The 20,769-nt window shown below is 41.0% G+C and overlaps 1 protein-coding gene across 2 annotated transcripts in view; it reads right to left on the reverse strand.

Moving 5' to 3' along the window:
- Window positions 1-20,449, reverse strand: part of LOC137617123 (vacuolar protein sorting-associated protein 8 homolog) — a 66,673-nt gene extending 46,224 nt beyond the window's left edge. Inside the window, exons 1-3 of one of the 2 annotated variants that reach the window (XM_068346971.1) lie at window positions 20,306-20,449; window positions 6,592-6,743; window positions 929-1,044 (exon numbers count right to left, since the gene is read on the reverse strand). The gene's annotated coding sequence lies outside the window, so the exon portion shown is untranslated. The remainder of the gene's footprint in view (window positions 1-928; window positions 1,045-6,591; window positions 6,744-20,305) is intronic. The other variant, XM_068346972.1, reaches the window with a different exon arrangement.
- Between the last annotated feature and the right edge of the window lie 320 nt (window positions 20,450-20,769).

Consider the following 20,769-nt stretch of genomic DNA (forward strand, 5'->3'; position numbering starts at 1 on the left):
CTCTTCTCCTTTCAATCCCAGACACTCTACCAGATATTTCACCAAACATCACTTCACCTTTCCCTTTTATCTTTGTCTCACACAAAGCCAATATATCCATCCTTCTATTCCTAAACATACTTCCAATCTCACATCTTTTACTCTCTATCGTACTACATCCACGCACATTCAAACACCCCAAAACTAGAGTGCGGGGAGCAGTCACTCTCCCCCCAGGTCCAACTCTTTGATGTCTCACAGGAGAAGGGGTTCCCAGCCACCTCGTCCCGTCCCTTTTAGTCGCCTCTTACGACACGCAGGGATACGTTGGCGCTATTCTAATTATTTTATGCCCCCGCGGCCACAGGGGGCATAATTGTAATTATATAAAAATAAGTTGACCATAACACATGACCAAGCTTCTTGAATGAAAAATAAAGAGGCACAACAATGTTGTTGGAACAGATGATAAAACACAAAGAACTTGACTCAGCATAGCCAACGTAGCCTCTTGAGAAAAGGCAATAGGTTTATATTTCTGAAAAATCAGTAGTTTTGGAATAGCCAGAAGCTGTTTTTTCATGAGAATGTCTTTCAGTTTCTGTGAACCGTGTGGTAATTTGGTCAAAAGGGCTCAATCCATGTCTATTGCTTAAGGATTTAGATTTTGTATCGTCTATATTCAATGTGTCTCTCTCTGTTTAGGTGCAGCTCTGTCCATTCAATTTTGGGAAGATCTGGTGATGACTATAACTCTGATCTCCCATTTGGCTTTGTTTACTCTTGAAGTTTGGCCTTACTTGTGAACAATTCTAGGAGATTCAGGCACGAAACCAAGCACTGTAGAATTTTCAGGTACACAGCAATTTAAAATGAGTATGAATATCAATATATTACAAGAAAAATGTCAAGACTGAATTCCAGAAACTACTAAAACGGTAAACTTTACCTCTGTTAAAACTACAATAGCGAATCTCTACGCTTTTCTTGTCAGATGATGCTGCTTCTACGTCCATGACTGACATCTCCTCAGGACCTTAGTTTTGAGCAGACCATCATCTGTATCTGTGTTAAAAAGTGGAATGAGAAATATGTTGATACAGTACATGAAACATATCCAAATCGTACAATACAATTTATTATTTAAGCTCAAGTAAAAGTAAGTAGACTTAGTACTTACAGAAACTATTATCATTATTATTATCATTATTACTAGCTAAGCTACAACCTTTGTTAGAAAAGCAGGATGCTATAGGCCCAAGGTCTGGTCTCCAACAGGGAAAGTAGCCCAGTGAGGAAAGGAAACTAGGAAATAAACTACAAGCAATGAACAATTAAAATAAAAATAATTTTAAGAAAGTGGAAAGAATAGGCCAGACTATTCGGTGTATGTGTAGGCATAGCACAAATGAGCTGTAACTAGAGAGAGGGATCCAATGTAGTACTATTTGGCCAGTCAAAGGACTCAATAACTCTCTAGCAGTACTATCTCAACACGTGACGGGTGACATGGCTAACCTGCTATCTAGCAATACACATCAAAACTTTAAAAAGTAATTTTTATTTTTCCTAGCTGTACAAACCAGAGTTCTTTAACCCTTTTACCCCCCAGGCTATTTGGAACTTTCCAACCCTTAACCCCCAGGGGTTATTATTTTTCAAGCACATTTTTAGTGTATTTTTTTTAAATTGCTCTAACAGCCTTAATTTTCGTCATAGAGAGGTCAGGTTGGTCTCATTCTCTTGGAAAATGCCTGAGGTTTCTCAAAAAATTATCAAAAATATGCAAAAAAACAAATGTAAATAGCAGTTCTTTGCAAGGACGAACCAGTACGTCCATGGGGGTAAAGGGATGAGTTTTGTGAAACGTACCTGTATGTCATTTGGGGGTAAAAGGGTTAATGAGGTAGGTAACAACAAGTGGTAAGCATGGGTGAATAGCCACACCCACTCTCCTGTCAAACTAGTATAACTAAAAAGGACTTAGGTTTGCATTAATAAGAAATATACAAATTACTCTTATAATTTACCATTTGTTTCTACAAGTATACAAATTTTTCATCCTTTAAAATAGAGACCACTTACAGGTGCGTAAGAAAAGCCCCCTAGAACTGAACTGGTTGGTTCTTCTTCCCTGGTAAATACCAATTTCCCTGGTCCCGTACAGGAGCAAGGGAGATGATTCCAACAACCTCCTACCAACCCATCACAGGGAGAGTAGACTGATAGGGCATTGTCAGTACTTCGTTAAGTAATTGGTAGTTGGTCAGTGAATGAAACTTTCAACCCCAAAAGGGAAGATGGAGCCTGGAATGAAATATCTGGCAGAAGATGATCAATGGTTAGGTATTCATTCTGCCATCTTCCCCTGCATAAGAAATTGGGTTCGTTCGTTCGTTTTAGATCGCCTTGCTTATAGCAAGACACGGGCTCTTAAGTGGAGAGCCCGTAAGCGAATGAGTTATGCAAGAGTAGCTTCCCAGAGGGAGGCCAAGGTTTGGCAAACGAGGATCGAGAAAAGGCAAGTTACTTACAAGGGGTGGTTACTGATTCTGAAACACCAAGGGACAAGTTGCTCTGACTGGCGTGAAAGAGAAGGAAGCAGCCTGGCAAGGTATCTCCTTTTTAGGTCAACTAGGCTACCTCTTACAGACCCAGTCCAATAAAAATAGCGCTCTAATTCAGCATGCAACGGTACATACTACAAATGCTTCATCCCTATTTGAGGGAAGGCAAGAACAAACAGGTGAGCCAGTGTTTCAACCTTTCTTCAAAACTTACATCGAACAGGTTACCACAGACTAGATGTCTTTTGTATTATATGAGAGCTGGATACACAACTACTAGAGCTGCCACCACAGGGTCAAAAACAAGACAGTGTTGAAGACCTGTGGGTATACTCCCTAGAATAGAAGGCTGTGAAGGTTGTTTGACACTCCCAAACTCTTCATCACCAATCTGAGAGCAAGATTCTTCCGAGTCTAAAGTAGGATCAATACCCATGACTTCATAAGCTCTAGTTCGAGCTGATACCACAATGCCCTAAAAGGCTGAAGCGTATGATCTTTGATTGTCTCAGAAAGCTAGAAAGAGACTGTTTTTTATACCTATTTCTTGCTTCTGCTGTTGCTAGGGAAGTCGCTGACACTATAGCTAGGGATATCGAGTCCTATTCACATAGCAGCATAGAGCCCTCCTCAAGTGAGGGTCTGGAGAAGGTCTGGTCAAGAATTTGTTCACCAAGCTAAGACACCTTCCAACATTCAAGGAGATATAAGTGTGTGTAACTCGCCAACTCTTTTTGCCAAAGCTACTGCTAGGAAAAAAACAGTCTTGAGAGTATGAACTCTGTCGAATCACATTCTATTAGGCTTATACACATATATGCGACTTGAGAACACCGATCATTCTCCCATCCTGGAACCTTCCCGGGTTGAGTAAGACTACTCTAACTCTTCACAAGCATAGACAACCCCAACAAGGAGGAGAGGTTCATGTTCATCAGTTGGAAGACAAGGCTTAAGGCTGAGTAGTAACCTTCCATAATGTGGACAGAGAGCACCTCCTGGCAAAGATTGACAGGCAATTCTGCGATCTGCGCTAGAGACGCTAACAGATTGGGATACAGTATCATGGGTTGTGGTAATCTGGTAATATGGAACCAACCAGGTACATCTGAGACCTCAAGTGATAAATTTTTGGTTGACCAGCCAGCAAATCAGCTTGAACTGGGGAAAGGAATAGGCCCCCACGGATGCATTTGGATGACAGCTCTATGGTGTGATTCACCACCCAGATGTGACCTGCAAAAAAGTAGAAACACTGCGCCTCTATGATTGCTGACATAAGCTACTGTAGATTCCTCAAATGTTTTTGAAATGCTTCTATCTCGAAAACATTGATAAAGATGTATGTATTCTCTTGATCACACATATGATGCAACCAGGACACCGAGGTGAAAGCCCCACCATTCCACTAACGCATCAAACAGTTGCATGTCTGAAGGCTGGGAATTGAGAGACTCCCTCTGGGGAGGTTTCCTTGATCCAGCCATCAGCGAAGCTCAGACTGTACCTCCTGTCCCATTGCAACAGGATAGAACTGAGGATTTCTTGGGGTTGACGAGTGAGCCTCCAACATCATTGAAGGTGTGTCTGGAGATGAACACCTTTTAAAAATGATCTTCTCCACCTAGGAAGGGTGACCGAAAAGAGTTGCCGACATGAAGCTGGAAGTATAGTTAGGACAGAATGGATGTGCTACCTCTCTGAGCTTGCTGATGTGATCATCTGCCACAGCATCTATCAGCATAACCAGATCCTTTAGCTTCTGCTTGGATATGAGATATGACTTTTCTCATTTCATCACAGTCCCAAGAGAAGTTTACAGTAATGTATTTCAATCTTGAGCGACTACCTCACTGGCGGTATCTGGATCAACAAATTATTGGGATACATTAAAAGACGTATACCATGCGATAGATCCAAGCTACCGTCGGTGTGAATACTTGAGTAAACACCTGAAGAGTTTTGAACTGGTCTACCACTCCACTGAGAAAGAAGCAGATGTACTCTCACGAGGGCTGATGAATGGGTACTGAGAGGTACACATTCTTCAGATTTGCTGAAAGCCTTTAGTCTCCTCTGATGGAACTCAGCACAGTTCATAAAGTTTCATCCTAAACCCAATTGCTGTATGAACTTATTCAGGGAAGAGATGTCAATGCTGTTCTCCAGGGCCCAGTTGACTTCTCTACTAAGAAGAGTTGACTGTAGAATATAGGAGCTTAATGGGTACCAATCTAACACCTTGTGTGTTACATCCTTAATTAAGGTAAAAGCTCACAAACGTTGATTGGCATATACACATGCCTACTGTTGAAAAGAGACCGACACCAAGAATGGTTGAGAGGACTCAGAATTTATGAACAAGCACCAAACTTGAGCGGTTCTCCCTTCGTTACATTGCCAAATCAATTTATTTGATATTTCTCAATTTGGACAATATAAAGGAAAGCCACGATATATCACTCAATGGAGTTCTTGGGTCTAGGAGGATACTAACTGGTGTGACAGGGCAAAGAAAAAGGTTCTTTCCTCTCTTTTACAGTTTGACTAATCAGGAATATAAAGGGAAACAGCAGTTTGGTCTCGGTTACCTGGGGTTAGCCACGGCGATCAACATGACGAAACCAGCATGACAAATTAGTTCATCAAGACTAAAATGAAGGAAAGTAAGATAAAATCTGTTAATGAGAAAAGCTTACAGAAGAATTAAAGACAACAAGGGATTAGAAAAGTGCAAAATGATTAATAAAAACCACTAACCTACAAAACTATTGGATAGAATTGTTATAATATTAGTTACATTAAAACACGAGTATATTCCTTTCTATGTAGCCAGTATGGCGGCAGAAGAAAATCTGGTGCTAGAAGGAATAGTTCGACCTAGCTCTGTGGTCGCGCTAGTGTATACGTGGCATATATATGCGATTGCTGCGGGTTTTGAATTTCTGCCGGACAGAAGAATAAAGCTATTGTTATACTGTATAACCAGTGGGTAAGTTTAAATGTTTAAAATAAGATAGTGCAACAGGTATCATCCTCTGACTATAAAACAAGACAACTAAATTAACAAGACAAAGAAAAAAAAAGTAACTGTTTTTGATGGGAAGGAGCCACTCCTAAGGAAAATGAAATACATTTTACTGTTTGATTACAAACCATGAAGAACAAAAGATTTCTCTTGTAAAGTAATGTCTTAAACATGTCTTAATTGCCATTCCAGCCTTTATTGTATTCTGTGTCTTAACCCTTTTACCCCCAAAGGACATACTGGTACGTTTCACAGAACTCATCCCTTTACCCCCATGGACGTACCGGTACGTCCTTGCAAAAAACTGCTATTTACATTTTTTTTTTTTGCATATTTTTGATAAATTTTTGAGAAACTTCAGGCATTTTCCAAGAGAATGAGACCAACCTGACCTCTCTATGACAAAAATTAAGGCTGTTAGAGCAATTTAAAAAAATATACTGCAAAATGTGCTTGAAAAAAAAAAAAAAAAAATAACCCCTGGGGGTTAACCCTTTTACCCCCAGGGGGTTATTTTTTTCCCAGCACATTTTGCAGTATATTTTTTTTTAATTGCTCTAACAGCCTTAATTTTTGTCATAGAGGGGTCAGGTTGGTCTCATTCTCTTGGAAAATGCCTGAATTTTCTAAAAAAATTATAAAAAATATGAAAAAAAAATTTTTATAGCATTTTTTGCGAGGACGTACCGGTACGTCCATGGGGGTAAAGGGATGGATTTTGTGAAACGTACCAATACGTCCTTTGGGTGTAAAAGGGTTAAGGGTTGGAAAGTTCCAAGTATCCTGGGGGTAAAAGGGTTAAGTTGTACCATCAGTCTACGGCTTTTGACAAGAGCATTAACAGTGGTACGGAGAAAAAAAAAAAAAAAAAAAAAAAAATTAGCCAAACCAGTAGAGGTTATTATAATTAGAGAAAATCACAATAAACGATGGTTTGAGATTACATTTCTTATTAGAGTAAATTACTGTATGTAAGAATTTTCTAATGAGTAATATTTAAATAGGAAATATACCTACCCTATGCAAGACATTTGCCTTGGAATAAAATATCTTCTTCGTTGGTTTCTCCAAATAAAATGCATTGTCCTCGTTTTTCAAACTCTGGTCTTTTCTCAACATATGGCTACAGTATTGCATCATAATAGGTTACCAGGTCAGTAACGTTCACCCTGAAATACACAAATGTATGAATACATTTAGCCATATATTTACTTTAAATTACACAAATATCCATAAGACAGTTTACCAAGTAGGCAAAGTTCCAAATACTTGTATGAAAGATCACAAATATGCAAAATCTAGACAGAAATAAATTTCAAATTCCATTCCTCCAAAATGATGGTGTGGTGGAAATCTCTGGTATTATACAATACAAAATATACTCTTCAAAAAGCCCTGAGCTTCATAGAGGCAACCATTACTTTAGAACAATGTATGATGATTAACATCTGGAATGCTTGGCCAGATGAGAAAATAAAACAGTAGAGTATATTGTACATAAAGCCCCTACATAATCATATCAAACATTTTCCAATTACTATACTTTACCTAAATATGTATAGGAAAGATCTGTTTAATCCAGATGGCACAGAATGTGAGGTAAAGTGGGAAATTTGGTACAATAGCACTTGACAGTATATTAAAACTAGAGGGGCACTCAGTAGAGCGCAGACCTCCGCCGCAGCACCTTATTTCTAGACCTTGACTTTTGACCTTAACCCTTTTACCCCCAAAGGACGTACTGGTACGTTTCACAAAACTCATCCCTTTACCCCCATGGACGTACCGGTACGTTCTTGCAAAAAACTGCTATTTACATTTTTTTTTTGCATATTTTTGATAATTTTTTGAGAAACTTCAGGCATTTTCCAAGAGAATGAGACCAACCTGACCTCTCTATGATGAAAATTAAGGCTGTTAGAGCAATTTAAAAAATATATACTGCAAAATATGCTTGGAAAAAAAAATAACCCCTGGGGGTTAAGGGTTGGAAATTTCCAAATAGCCTGGGGGTAAAAGGGTTAACATGTATTAATTGGCTTGTATTTTCATACACTCAAATATAAACCAAATTTGAAGTCTCTGTGACATTGATGTCCAAATTTATGGCTGACTGTGTGAATTGGACATTTTCCTTGACAGTGACTTGGACCTTCCAAAATTTAATAATTTCCAGCTTTTTACAAAACAGTTAATCCCTGCAAGTTTCATTACTCTACGATTAAAATTGTGGCCAGGGAGCTGTTCACAAACAAACAAAGGGGGTAAAACATAAACTCCTTCCAACTTTGTTGGTGGAGGTAATTACAGTACAAGGGTTCAAGTGGTCAAGGAGAGATTGAGATACTGAAATGGAAAATCAAAAATTTGTTTATAGTAATTTGCATTTTTCGTAACTGTACAAACCAAGTCATTTAACAGGATTACGAATACAGTGAAGTTTGAAAGGCCATTAAATCTTTTAACGAGGCCATAACCGCTGTAAACGAGTGGAGGGTAAACACTGCCCCGTTGCCCAGTAGAATAAATTAACTTTCTTAATCTATTACTTAAGAGTGGTTGAGGTGGGCAGTTTAACTTGAAGGACTCGGAACTTGTTTGTTCTGACATGAATACAAACCATTGTCTTTTATAGTAATAGGAAACTCATCCTAAGGAGGAAATTCCTATAAACAAACTGGCTCATTTACTAAACCATGAAACGTCACTACGCATTGGTTCTGTTGAGGAGCAAAGGTGATGACTCCTGCCAAGCTCCTGCCTACCTGACCATGAAAATATCCCAGCTGTTTGGCCAAATCACTACCAGAGACTGGTAGGCAGTCGCTGAAGAACCTACATACGAAAGGATATGCGGTGTAACTGTACGGTCATTTACAGAAATGGGTTTGTATACATTACCCCAACTCTCCTCCTAGTCTGGGACGATGGAGGAGATACATCAATACAAAACTTGTCTCAAAAGAAATTAAACTTTTATGAAGTTTACCTGCATCTAACATCCTGTCCAGCATACAATGGAAAGACCGCTGCACCTCAAGCAAGGAAAGAGAGAGGAGAAAGGCAGAGTATTATTACCTCTCCTAGGATTGCACTGCAACCGCTATCTTGGACGAGATGCTTTTTGTTCTGTGAGGGAGTTAGGTCCGTAACACGATGATGAGTAGCTACTGCAGGACCAATGATAAGGTTATCAAGAGATCTGTGGGGAAATTTCCACAGGTGGTGGACATCTAAGGTTGTCTGTCATACCAGATTCTGCCTTCAGTATTTGCTCCAATGACAAGTTTTTCCTAAAAGTTAGGGTAGATCAAACGCTGACTCCGCGTGCTTGAACCGGGATAGTCCTTCCCTCCTCTCCCTGGATCTGATGGTGCACGAGCCAGTGGAAGCAATGTTCTTAGACATCTTCTTTACCCTTTCGGTGTGGGGAAGTCTCTGGTGCTTTGCAATGGGGTCTGAGTTCTCTTGGTAGCATTAGTGTGTCTTCACGTGAGACTGGAGTGATTCATCTTGAACTCTGCATGTAAAGAAGAGATAGAGAAGGACTTGAATTTGAAGTTGTGCCAGGCTAAATTCTGGATCTCGGACACAAACTCTGGATCAAAAGAAATGAAGGTCTGCCTCTGTTTAAGAATGGCAAGCGACATTCAAAATGTCATACAGTAAGAGTATTCATAATGCCGAGGCCAAAGCTCATAAGTAATCATGGGATTAGATCATTGTAAGGTTCACTTGAGAGAACCGAGGACTTGAGTAACATTCTAAAAGGGGGCTTAGTTCCTGGAGAGGGAAGATCGTTTGGAGCTACTCTTGAGCCTAGGTTGATCCTCTGAAGGGGAAAGGCCCAAGCTCTTCAGTCTGAGATCTGGTTAAAGGATGAGACTGAGAGGATCTCCTTGATGAAGGAAGATGAAGAGAACTACAATCCATTGCAAAGAGGCTCCGACCAAAGAAGATTCCCTTCTACGATGCCACTAACAAAAGATGGGTAGTTCTACAGGTAGGTTACCTCTAAGAGGAGCCTCAGCAAAACTAGATATCACTCAATGTAGGGCTCTTGGTAGCTATCAAGGTTATCTTATGACCGATATCGGCAAAAGACTGTTGAGTAATTGGTAAACGGGCAGAAAGACTAGGGCAATCAGAAGTAACTGGTGTTTTGGAAGGTGTTCCAAATAATAACGACATTCCTGGAACAGGGGAGAAGTCTATAAGATGTTCTGGAACTGGAGAGTAGTACAGTATACTACAAATTCTGGATTAAACAGGATCAAAGAAAGAGCAAGAAGCTTTTTTCACCACGCATGAATGGTGGGACCCATGGGGACTGAACTTGTCTGGTCGAACATGTCTCTTGTTTAGAATGAACCTTGCTGACAGATCTATCGCGTTTTTGGCTACCCAAGTGCATACCTGCTTGTCCAATTGCAAAGGGTCTGTAAAACAGTACCCTTTTGGTTGCAGACATAAGTCACGATGGTGGAGTTTTCCTTCTTCAATGGTACCGTGTGTCCTACCAAACCATCCTGGGAAGTTTGTAATGCTAATAGCATTATTTGGACATCAAGTAGATTGATATATAGGTAGTCACTTCCGTGGACTACGTAGGGTTGACGATTCTCTTGATGGTCTTCAAAGAATCCTTCCTCCCCTTATGAAACTCTCCAACCGGTCTGAGAATGGAACAGGACGACCCACTGAAGAGGGAGAAGGGATGAACGAGTGTTGACTGATCATTAATGTGGGAGCACAGAGTGAGTTCCTGTCACTGATTGGATAGGATCCTTGCTGACAATTTCGGAAGCACAATTTAAAATCTTAATGCTTGTACGAGTGTCGAGATCGGACCAGAAAAGTCGGCTGTTCTAAGAAATAATTATTATGATCATTATCATTATTATTATCATTAATACCTAAGCTAAAAGCATAACTGGAAAATCAGGAGATTATAAGCCCAAAGGCTCCAACAGGAAAAAATTGCCCAGTGAGGAAAGGAAATAAGGAAATACTGTAAATAAACTACAAAAGAAGTAGTGAACAATTAAAATAAAACTTTTTAATAACAGCAACATTAAAATAGATCTTTCATACATAACGTATAAAAACTTTAAAAAAACAAGGGGAGGATAAATAAGATAGAATAGTGTCCCGGAGTGTACCCTTAAGCAGGAGAACTTTACCCCAAGAAAGTGGAAGACCATGGTACAGAGGCTAGGGAACTAACCAAGACTAGAGAACAATGGTTTGATTTTGAAGTGTCCTTCTCCTAGAAGAGCTGCTTACCATAGCAGAGTTTCTATTACCATTACCAAGAAGAAAGTAGCCACTGAACAACTACAGTGCAGGAGTTAGCCCCTTGAACGAAGAAGAATTGTTTGGTAATTGCAGTGTTGTCTAACCTCTGGAATAAGGGAAGAACATACTAGGATCCCTACCCTGAGTGGAAAGTTCTCGATACTACACTGTCTCTCCCAATGGGAGATAAATGGCAGTTGTGTATGTGACTCATATCGGTATAATGATGCATATTCTTCCTGGAGGAAAGATACATCATGGGCTGAACTACGGAATTCATCGTCTTCCTGATTGGAAATGTGAAAGAAACTCAAAGCGGGAGGATGACTGAGTACTGTACTGTCCACCCATCACAAAATATACACCATTCATGGAGAAACCCAAATACGTCCATAACTGAAAACAAAATTGCTTATCTTACTTAGGTAGATGGGTTGGGCTTCACCCTAGCCACACCTGTTGTTATCCAATTACCTGGCCGTTCCAGCTAGTTCTAAAGTCGTCCTCTATATAAAGGATAGAAGGATGTGTTTGCAATGGAGTCTGGCTGTTCCAGCTAGTTCTAAAGTCGTCCTCTATATAAAGGATAGAAGGTTGTGTTTGCAATGGAGTCCCTTGCTATGTACATTCCTCAGGATAATGGTAACTTGAAATGAATTACTGGTGTTGATTTTCTTGCGGTTACAAGTACAGCTATCAGAAACAGTTTTGACAACCTGAATGAAATCTGTAGTGAGACTGTAAATTTCTTTAATGAATACAGCACATAAGTGAAAACAAGACAGGAGGTCTTGCGATTACACTGTCTAAATAAGGAAATGAAAAACACTACTGTTTTTGCTACATGCGTCAGGCTAATTTATCAGCTAAGTTCTAAACTAGATTTATCATTCATGCGCTAATTTGAATTTATTTGGAATGGTAAACCAGGGCTAATCTCTGCCAAGTTTCCCCTTCAAACTAATTTGAACGCCGATGAAAGGTCTAGGCTAAGGTAAAAAGTAGTGCGTAAAGTTGAACAGAGGTGTTTAAATGTATTCGTTTTCTTAAGCGACTATAAGCATCAGATCCCTTAGGTATATTGTTTAGTCTTTAAAACTATCCTAATAATTAGTGCATGGATCAGGCCACTTTAAAATGTAGCTAAGGTTGAATCGTGATGTCAAATACACTGGAATTCTGATTTCACAGTGCATCTAAATTCTCAAGCTTGTATTGGATCCTTTACAAACATATTTAAACTTTGGTTTAAAAGGTTCCCAACTTAAAAACATTTGGAGATACAAACACAAAACCAACTGAAAATAACAAAGAAAAGATAAAAAAAATACTGTAATAAAATAATATTATATAATATAACCCTTTTACCCCTAGGCTATTTGGAAATTTCCAACCCTTATTTTTTCTCAAGCACATTTTGCAGTATATTTTTTTTAAATAGCTCTAACAGCCTTAATTTTTGTCATAGAGAGGTCAGGTTGATCTCATTCTCTTGGAAAATGCCTGAAGTTTCTCAAAAAATTATCAAAAATATACAAAAAAAAATTTTAAAAGCAGTTTTTGGCAAGAACGTACCGATACCTCCAGGGGGTAAAGGGATGAGTTTTGTGAAACGTACCAGTACGTCCTTTGGGGGTAAAAGGGTTAATACAGTAAGCAAAACAACATTTGTAAAAACCTGATATCTACTTTCAAATTAAATCAGACTATTTGTTAACTTTGGCAGCTGGAAATAATACGCATGGGATTCAGGTTGTGCCTATCCTAGGCCAAAATTTAACAAAATCTGACTTACAAACAATTTCTCCCCTCTATTAAATTTGTTAAGCTGAGGACCCGTACCTCTGAGGTCCTTTTTAGCCCTAACGTCAAGGATACCGTCATAAGTTAATGTTCACCACTAATTCAGCCTTAGCTCATAGAGGGGAGAAATTGGGATAGCTTCACCACCTCCCTGGAGGTGAATGTAGTTTGTTGGGCCATGTACACTTTCTTTTTACTTGTCATATCAATTTCTTTCATGGGGAAGCTGTTGTTCAGTTTGGTCTGAAATACGATATAAAGATAATTTTAAGATTTACTGGATATCGATTTAGTGTTAGGGGCCTTTGTATATCAGCGATCAGTTCCTCCATCGCGCTTAAAATATGGACACCAACTAACCTAAACTTGCCACCCCCATATCTAACCTAAAAGCCGTGTCCTTACCTACTTACCAAACAAGCGGGGGTGGGGGGGTGGGGGGTTTTGGCCCCTGCAACCCCCTTACACTGACATATTCTTAGTTAACCGTCATTATACATACAGGTGGATGCCATCACACGTACACCCCTAGTGTTACCTTGCCAAGAGTAAATCCGGTTGAAAAATGTTATTTTGATAATAAAATAAATTTTTGAATATACTTACCCGGTGATTATAATAGCTGCAACTCTGTTGCCCGACAGACAACTCTACGGTAAAAACTCGCCAGCGATCGCTACACAGGTTGTGGGTGTGCCCAACAGCGCCATCTGTCGTCCAGATACCCAGTACTCAATGTAAACAAAGAACTCAATTTTCTCCTCGTCCCACTGCGTCTCTATTGGGGAGGAAGGGAGGGTCCTTTAATTTATAATCACCGGGTAAGTATATTCAAAAATTTATTTTATTATCAAAATAACATTTTTCAATATTTAACTTAGCCGGTGATTATAATAGTTGATTCACACCCAGGGGGGTGGGTAGAGACCAGCAATATATGTTTACATTATTATGAGCTAAGAGTTTTTATTTCATTTTAGAAGTTATCAAAATAACAAAAACAAAATAAATAGGTACCTGGTAAGGAAGTCGACTTGAACAATTACTCTGCCTTTTTAAGTACGTCTTCCTTACGGAGCCTCGCGATCCTCTTAGGATGCTGATCGACCCCTAGGATCTGAAGTATCAAGGGTTGCAACCCATACAACAGGACCTCATCAAAACCCCTAATCTAGGCGCTCTCAAGAAATGACTTTGACCACCCGCCAAATCAACCAGGATGCGAAAGGCTTCTTAGCCTTCCGGACAACCCAAAAAACAACAATAAAAACATTTCAAGAGAAAGATTAAAAGGGTATGGAATTAGGGAATTGTAGTGGTTGAGCCCTCACCCACTACTGCACTCGCTGCTACGAATGGTCCCAGTGTGTAGCAGTTCTTGTAAAGAGGCTGGACATCTTTCAAGTAAAATGACGCGAACACTGACTTGCTTCTCCAATAGGTTGCGTCCATTATACTTTGCAGAGATATATTTTGCTTAAAGGCCACGGAAGTTGTTACAGCTCTAACTTCGTGCGTCTTCACCTTAAGCAAAGTTCGGTCTTCCTCACTCAGATGTGAATGAGCTTCTCGTATTAACAATCTGATAAAGTCTGACCAAGCATTCTTTGACAAAGGCAAGGATGGTTTCTTAACTGAACACCATAAAGCTTCAGATTGGCCTTGTAAAGGTTTAGTACGCTTTATATAGAACTTAAGAGCTCTAACAGGGCATAAGACTCTTTCTAGTTCATTGCCTACGATCTCCGATAAGCTGGGGATATCGAAAGATTTAGGCCAAGGCCGAGAAGGCAGCTCATTTTTGGCTAGAAAACCAAGTTGTAGCGAACAAGTGGCTTTTTCTGACGAAAATCCTATGTTCTTGCTGAAGGCATGAATCTCACTGACTCTTTTAGCCGAGGCTAAGCATACCAGGAAAAGAGTCTTAAGAGTGAGATCTTTCAGGGAGGCTGATAGTAACGGCTCCAACCTGTCTGATATGAAGAATCTTAGTACCACGTCTAAATTCCATCCAGGGGTAGCCAAACGACGCTCCTTGGTGGTCTCAAAAGACTTAAGGAGGTCTTGCAGATCTTTATGTTTGGAAAGATCTAAGCCTCTATGCCGGAAGACCGATGCCAACATGCTTCTGTAGCCCTTGATAGTGGGAGCTGAAAGGGATCGTCCTTTTCTCAGGTATAAGAGAAAACAGCTATTTGAGCTACAGAGGTACTGGTCGAGGATACAGAAACTGACTTGCACCAGTCTCGGAAGACTTCCCACTTCGATTGGTAGACTCTAATGGAAGAAGCTCTCCTTGCTCTAGCAATCGCACTGGCTGCTTCCTTTGAAAAGCCTCTAGTTCTAGAGAGTCTTTCGATAGTCTGAAGGCAGTCAGACGAAGAGCGTGGAGTACCTTCTTTACGTGTGGCTGACGTAGAAGGTCTACCCTTAGAGGAAGACTACTGGGAACGTCTACTAACCATCGAAGTATCTCGGTGAACCATTCTCTCGCGGGCCAGAGGGAAGCAACTAACGTCAACCTTGTCCCTTCGTGAGAGGCGAACTTCTGCAGTACCTTGTTGACAATCTTGAACGGTGGGAATGCGTAGAGATCCAGATGTGACCAATCTAGGAGGAAAGCATCTATTTGTATTGCTGCTGGGTCTGGGACTGGAGAGCAATAGATTGGAAGCCTCTTGGTCAGCGAGGTTGCAAAGAGATCTATGGATGGTTTTACCCCAAGTGGCCCAAAGTCTCTTGCACACATCCTTGTGGAGGGTCCATTCGGTTGGAATTACTTGCCCTTTCCGACTGAGACAATCTGCTATGACGTTCAAGTCGCCTTGGATGAACCTCGTTACTAGGGAGATGTCTTGACCTTTTGACCAGATGAGCAGGTCCCTTGTGATCTCGTACAACGTCAGTGAGTGGGTATCTCCTTGTTTGGAGATGTACGCCAAGGCCGTGGTGATGTCCGAGTTAACTTCCACCACTTTGCCTCGAAGGAGAGACTTGAAGCTTTTCAAGGCCAGATGTACTGCCAACAGCTCCTTGCAGTTGATATGCATGCTCCTCTGACTCGAGTTCCACAGTCCTGAGCATTCCCGACCGTCTAGTGTCGCACCCCAGCCCACGTCCGATGCGTCCGAGAAGAGAACGTGGTTGGGAGTCTGAACAGCCAGGGGAAGACCCTCTCTTAGGTTGATATTGTCCTTCCACCAAGTCAGACAAGACTTTATCTTTTCGGAAACCGGGATCGAGACCGCTTCTAGCGTCTTGTCCTTTTTCCAGTGAAAAGCTAGATGGTATTGAAGAAGACGGAGGTGTAGTCTTCCTAGTGACACAAATTGTTCCACGGATGACAGCGTCCCTACCAGACTCATCCACAGCCTGACTGAGCAGCGTTCCTTCTTCAGCATCTTCTGGATGGATAGCAGGGCTTGATCTATTCTGGGGGCTGATCGTCTTGTTGTTCAGCAACGTCCTCATCAGAGGGTTCCTCATCCGAAAACTGATGAGGAAACGGCAACGGAGTGGGCAACGTCTGGCTCGCTGAGTCCGGTCGCACTGGTGGATGCGTGACGGAGCCGGACGCAATATCATGGAACTGCTGCACAGTCTGTGAACTGTCAACAACCATGGGTGCGCGAGGAAGCACAGCGTCAACCCGAGACTGTCTAGACCGTCTGGGTTGTGCAGTCAACACCCTACCGGGTTGCTGAGGTTGACGCACTGCGTCAAAACAAGTCACCTCTGCTGGTTGTTGAACGTCCTGAACATCAACAACCACCTCCGAGCGTCGCTTAACGTCAACGTGCGGCTGGCAACCCACACTGGGTCGCATCGGTGGAGGGACCACCTCAACTGGCAGACGCGAGTAGGTTACCTCAGCGTCAACAGGGCGCACAACCGACCGGTTGGAAGGTTGTTGGCCAGAAGGTTCGGTAGCAACCTTCTCCGCATTAAAGTCCTCTAACAAGGACGCAAGCTTGGACTGCATGTCTTGCAGCAAAGCCCATTTAGGGTCTACGGGAGCAGGTGTGGCAACAGACGGGGTTAGCGACTGAGGCGGTACCGTTCACCATCCCTGAAAGCCTTGTTATGCGTGACATAATTGTACAGCAAAACTTCAAAGGCTCGAAAACAGCTGTGAAGTTGACCTGTAAACAACTTGGAGCGTCTCCTGACCAGGCGCCAGGGAGAGTCTACGAGAATTGAGAAGTCTATCTGGGCAGAGGCATGAACTCCCAAGCCGAGAACTTCTCTCGTGTCATATCAGACTCTCGCTCTATAAACCAGTTTAAAAGAAGGGAAAGCAAAGGCTGTATCCCCCAAACTCCTCCTGGTGAAAAACCAGTCGCCTAGCCAACGTAACGCTCTCTAGGAGAGCGAGAGAGCACTAGCTTAAAAACTACGGCTTCGAAGTAGCTAGGCCTAGTGTAAGCTCTGACGTTTAGGCGAATGAGGAGCAGCAGTTACAAAAGATCCGGACAAAGATCCTTAAAAAAAATCATCATGATTTGATTAAAGTCCATAGGAGGCTAAGCAGCTTTAGGCTCCTCTCCATCTGACAGAGTCCTCAAGGGAATATCAGTAGGAGGGAGAACAGCAACTTCCTCATCTACAGGAACCTTGTCCGATAAAAGCTGAGTCTCAAGCAAGGGAGAGACCTACCGTGGTGGCAATGCTTTACAAGCAGAGTCCACACTCACTGGTGCATTAGTAGCGGATCAGAACGCAACGTCATGTAACTGCTTGACAGTCTGTGAACTGTCAACAACTGAACTGTCAACCACAACAGGTGCGTGAGGACGCACAGCGTCCACTCGAGACTGCTTTGACTGCCTAGACTGAGCAGTCAAAACAACTCTATAATGCGGAGGTTGACGCACAGCGTCAAAACAAGTCAACTCCGATTGTTAGTGAACGTCTTGAACGTCAACAGGAGCATCAGCAAGTGGCCTAACGTCCAAATGCGGCTGAAAAACCACACGAGACCGCATCGAGTGTGGTTCTAAACAATCTGACTGACGTGACTAAGCTACGCCAACGTCAACAGTAAGCACAAAGGAACGTTAGGTTGGCTGAAAGCCAGGATATCGATGAGATAAACGGCTAGACTCAACGGACTAATCGGCAGAATAGTCTTCCATAAGGGAGGCAAGCATATACTGCATGTCTTGCCATACAACCCATTAAGGATCAACGGAAATGGTTGTGGTAAGAGACGAGGGTAACGTCTGTGACCGCAACACTTTGCCTACAAAAAAAGACTCTCGGAGTCTGTGTTACGCTTTTGTTAGGCGGCGAGCAGTTATCCGATGACTGCATAGGGTCAGAGCTGTCCTAATGGTTGTAACCAGGACGCTGGACCTGTCCTGAAAGGACTGACTTTCGCTTAAGGGCTTCGAAACCTTGTGACAGGTTTCTTATGCGAAAAGCCTTCGGATGACGAGGAGAAACAACGTCTCTCTCGTCTTATGGTAGGGGAGATCTTGGTAAGATACACCCGATACCATAGAGGGAAACGTCTGTTCGTTGATCAAGGCCTCTCGAACCCATAAGTCGTTTGACATTACTTCTCCCCTGGGCTTGGGAGCATGTAAGAGGTCCCGGACTAGGTGAACGACAGGCACGAACAGACGAACCCTCGGACGCAACACTGTAACACTTTGAGCCTCGGACGCAACACTGTAACACTTTGCGCATATCACTTTATCACTTCGATTTTCTGTTTTGCATTTATTTCTACCTGAAACACGCAATTCTACCCTTCATTAAAAGGTAGTAATTGCGAAATCAGTCGTATAATGCAAGCTCATTAATACCAGCAAAAAACAGAAAACATATTTTAAGATAAAAAATTCAGTGGCTGGGGAAGAGACTAAACACTAGTTCATATAAACTACGTTTTCAATCTCTCACCGCACATAGCCTGGGGACGAGAATAAAAACCTAAAAACGTTTTATCCTTCCTCCCCGTACAGCGACTAGGGACGCGAGTAACACGAGAACAACGTTACCCGCTTGAACGGAACGTTTTCTCTCCTCTCTCTCCCTCCGTCTCTATCTCTCTCTCTCTTTCTCTCTTGATTTCGCACCTAAGAGAAGAGCCCAATTATATTTCGTCAAAAAAACATGTTATTTGACTAAAGGAAAAAACTGAAAGGTTTTTCAAATAAAAAGTTCCTTTAAATTAGAATTTAAAACATTTAAGCTAAGAAAGAATGAACAAAACGTCAGAATCGATTTACTCTTACTGCAAAGTGAAACCGTGATACACTCTCTCTCTATCGTAATGATAGAGCGCATGTTGAACGTCCTGAACGTCAACAACTGCGTAGCATAAATAAACTAAACGTTAGTTCATCTTTGAAAACAGTACGAAGACTATCAAAGAAATTCTTCCATAAAATATTACATTTAAAAAGTTTTAAATCCTTAGCTCTTTAAAAGCTAATTACGATATAAAGGGCTCAACGTTGATTAACTTCGGTTTCCAAGTTAGGACCGCCTACTCTCAGGAAAGGTCTATATAAACAAAACATTAAAATTTATTTTTATATGTTTATAATAAATGGAAAGTTAATCGAAGAGGCCTAATAAAGGCGGAGAGATATAAAATATATAGAGGAAAATCTATAACATGATAAGATAATTACTAAAAGCCTCAACACACTTCCGTCTAAGGGAAGGGTCGGCCATTTAAAAGTGAAAGAAAGTCCATACTCTCTTTGTCACCATAATTAAATCTATCCAAAACGAGTTCAAGATTTAAGATGAAGATAAAACACCTGCATAGCGAAAGCTCAAAACTAGAATAAAGTACTTCACCAATTAGTTGTGAAAAAACTCCAGTTTAGCAACAGCGAGTAAGTACGTCTTGTCGATAGCTCGACAGAGAGAAAATTGAGTTCTTTGTTTACATTGAGTACTGGGTATCTGGACGACAGATGGCGCTGTTGGGCACACCCACAACCTGTGTAGCGATCGCTGGCGAGTTTTTACCGTAGAGTTGTCTATCGGGCAACAGAGTTGCAGCTATTATAATCACCGGCTAAGTTAAATATTGAAAAACAACCACAGTGTCTTAGGGTACGGTAAGGGTACAGCAGTGTAAGGGGGATTACAAGGGGGCATAACCAGAGGTATATCAGAAAGGATAAGGCGGAGCCTTTGTATATCAGCGGCCAGTTCCTTACACGTTCATTAAAAATGGACATCCACTAACCTCAACTTTCCCACCGAACCTAACCTAAAAGCCGTGTCCTTACCTAATGGGGGGGGGGGCTAACGCCCCCCCTGCAACCCCCTTACACTTCCATATTCTAAGTCAGACATAATAATACATACAGGTGGCCGCTATCATACATACACCCCGATAAGGATGCTAGGTTAGGTTAGGTTGGGAACCTTAAGATAGGTCGTGTTCTGATGTTTGTTTCCCTTTTAAAATGCACCTTAAAATGGGGGTTTAAAGTCACCAGGACCAGGAAAATGGCCCTTAAAGATCATTTTCGAAAAAAAAAACAGGAGTCTTTCTATGCTTACCTAGATTTATTTATTAGTAAAGTTTGCCCGTGTTTTAGTATGATACCAAAGAAAGTAAGTAAATTCAAATCCTCATTAACAGATTACTCATATTTACCACCTTATACTTGATTGAAGTTTGATAAAGAGTAAGACATAAAGCATAGCTCACTGTCAATTTGTATATATCTCTCTCTCTCCCTCCAGAATGAATGAATTACAGTTATAATGACGAAGAAGAAAAAAAGTGTCAGACGGTCAGAGGCAGACAGTCACTGTTTGTTTACATGTTTGGGCGTCGTCTATTAAACAATGTTTTGGTTATATTTTGTTTATATTTAAAAAAAATAATGAATTAAATAGTATTTTTAGAGTGTTTAACATACAAGATAATAATATAGATTATAATTATTAGAATATAAATAACGATAACAATGTTGTGAGAAAATAAGAATTAAAAATAAAAAAATAAGCGCCATCTTTTAATGTGTTTGGGCGTCGTCTATTAATCAGTGTTATGCCTGTAGTTTTTGTTTATATCTAAACAAATTAAATAATTCATTAATCACTATTCTTTATAGT

The sequence above is a fragment of the Palaemon carinicauda genome, chromosome 23 (genome assembly GCF_036898095.1).
Source record: "Palaemon carinicauda isolate YSFRI2023 chromosome 23, ASM3689809v2, whole genome shotgun sequence".
NCBI lineage: Eukaryota > Metazoa > Arthropoda > Malacostraca > Decapoda > Palaemonidae > Palaemon > Palaemon carinicauda.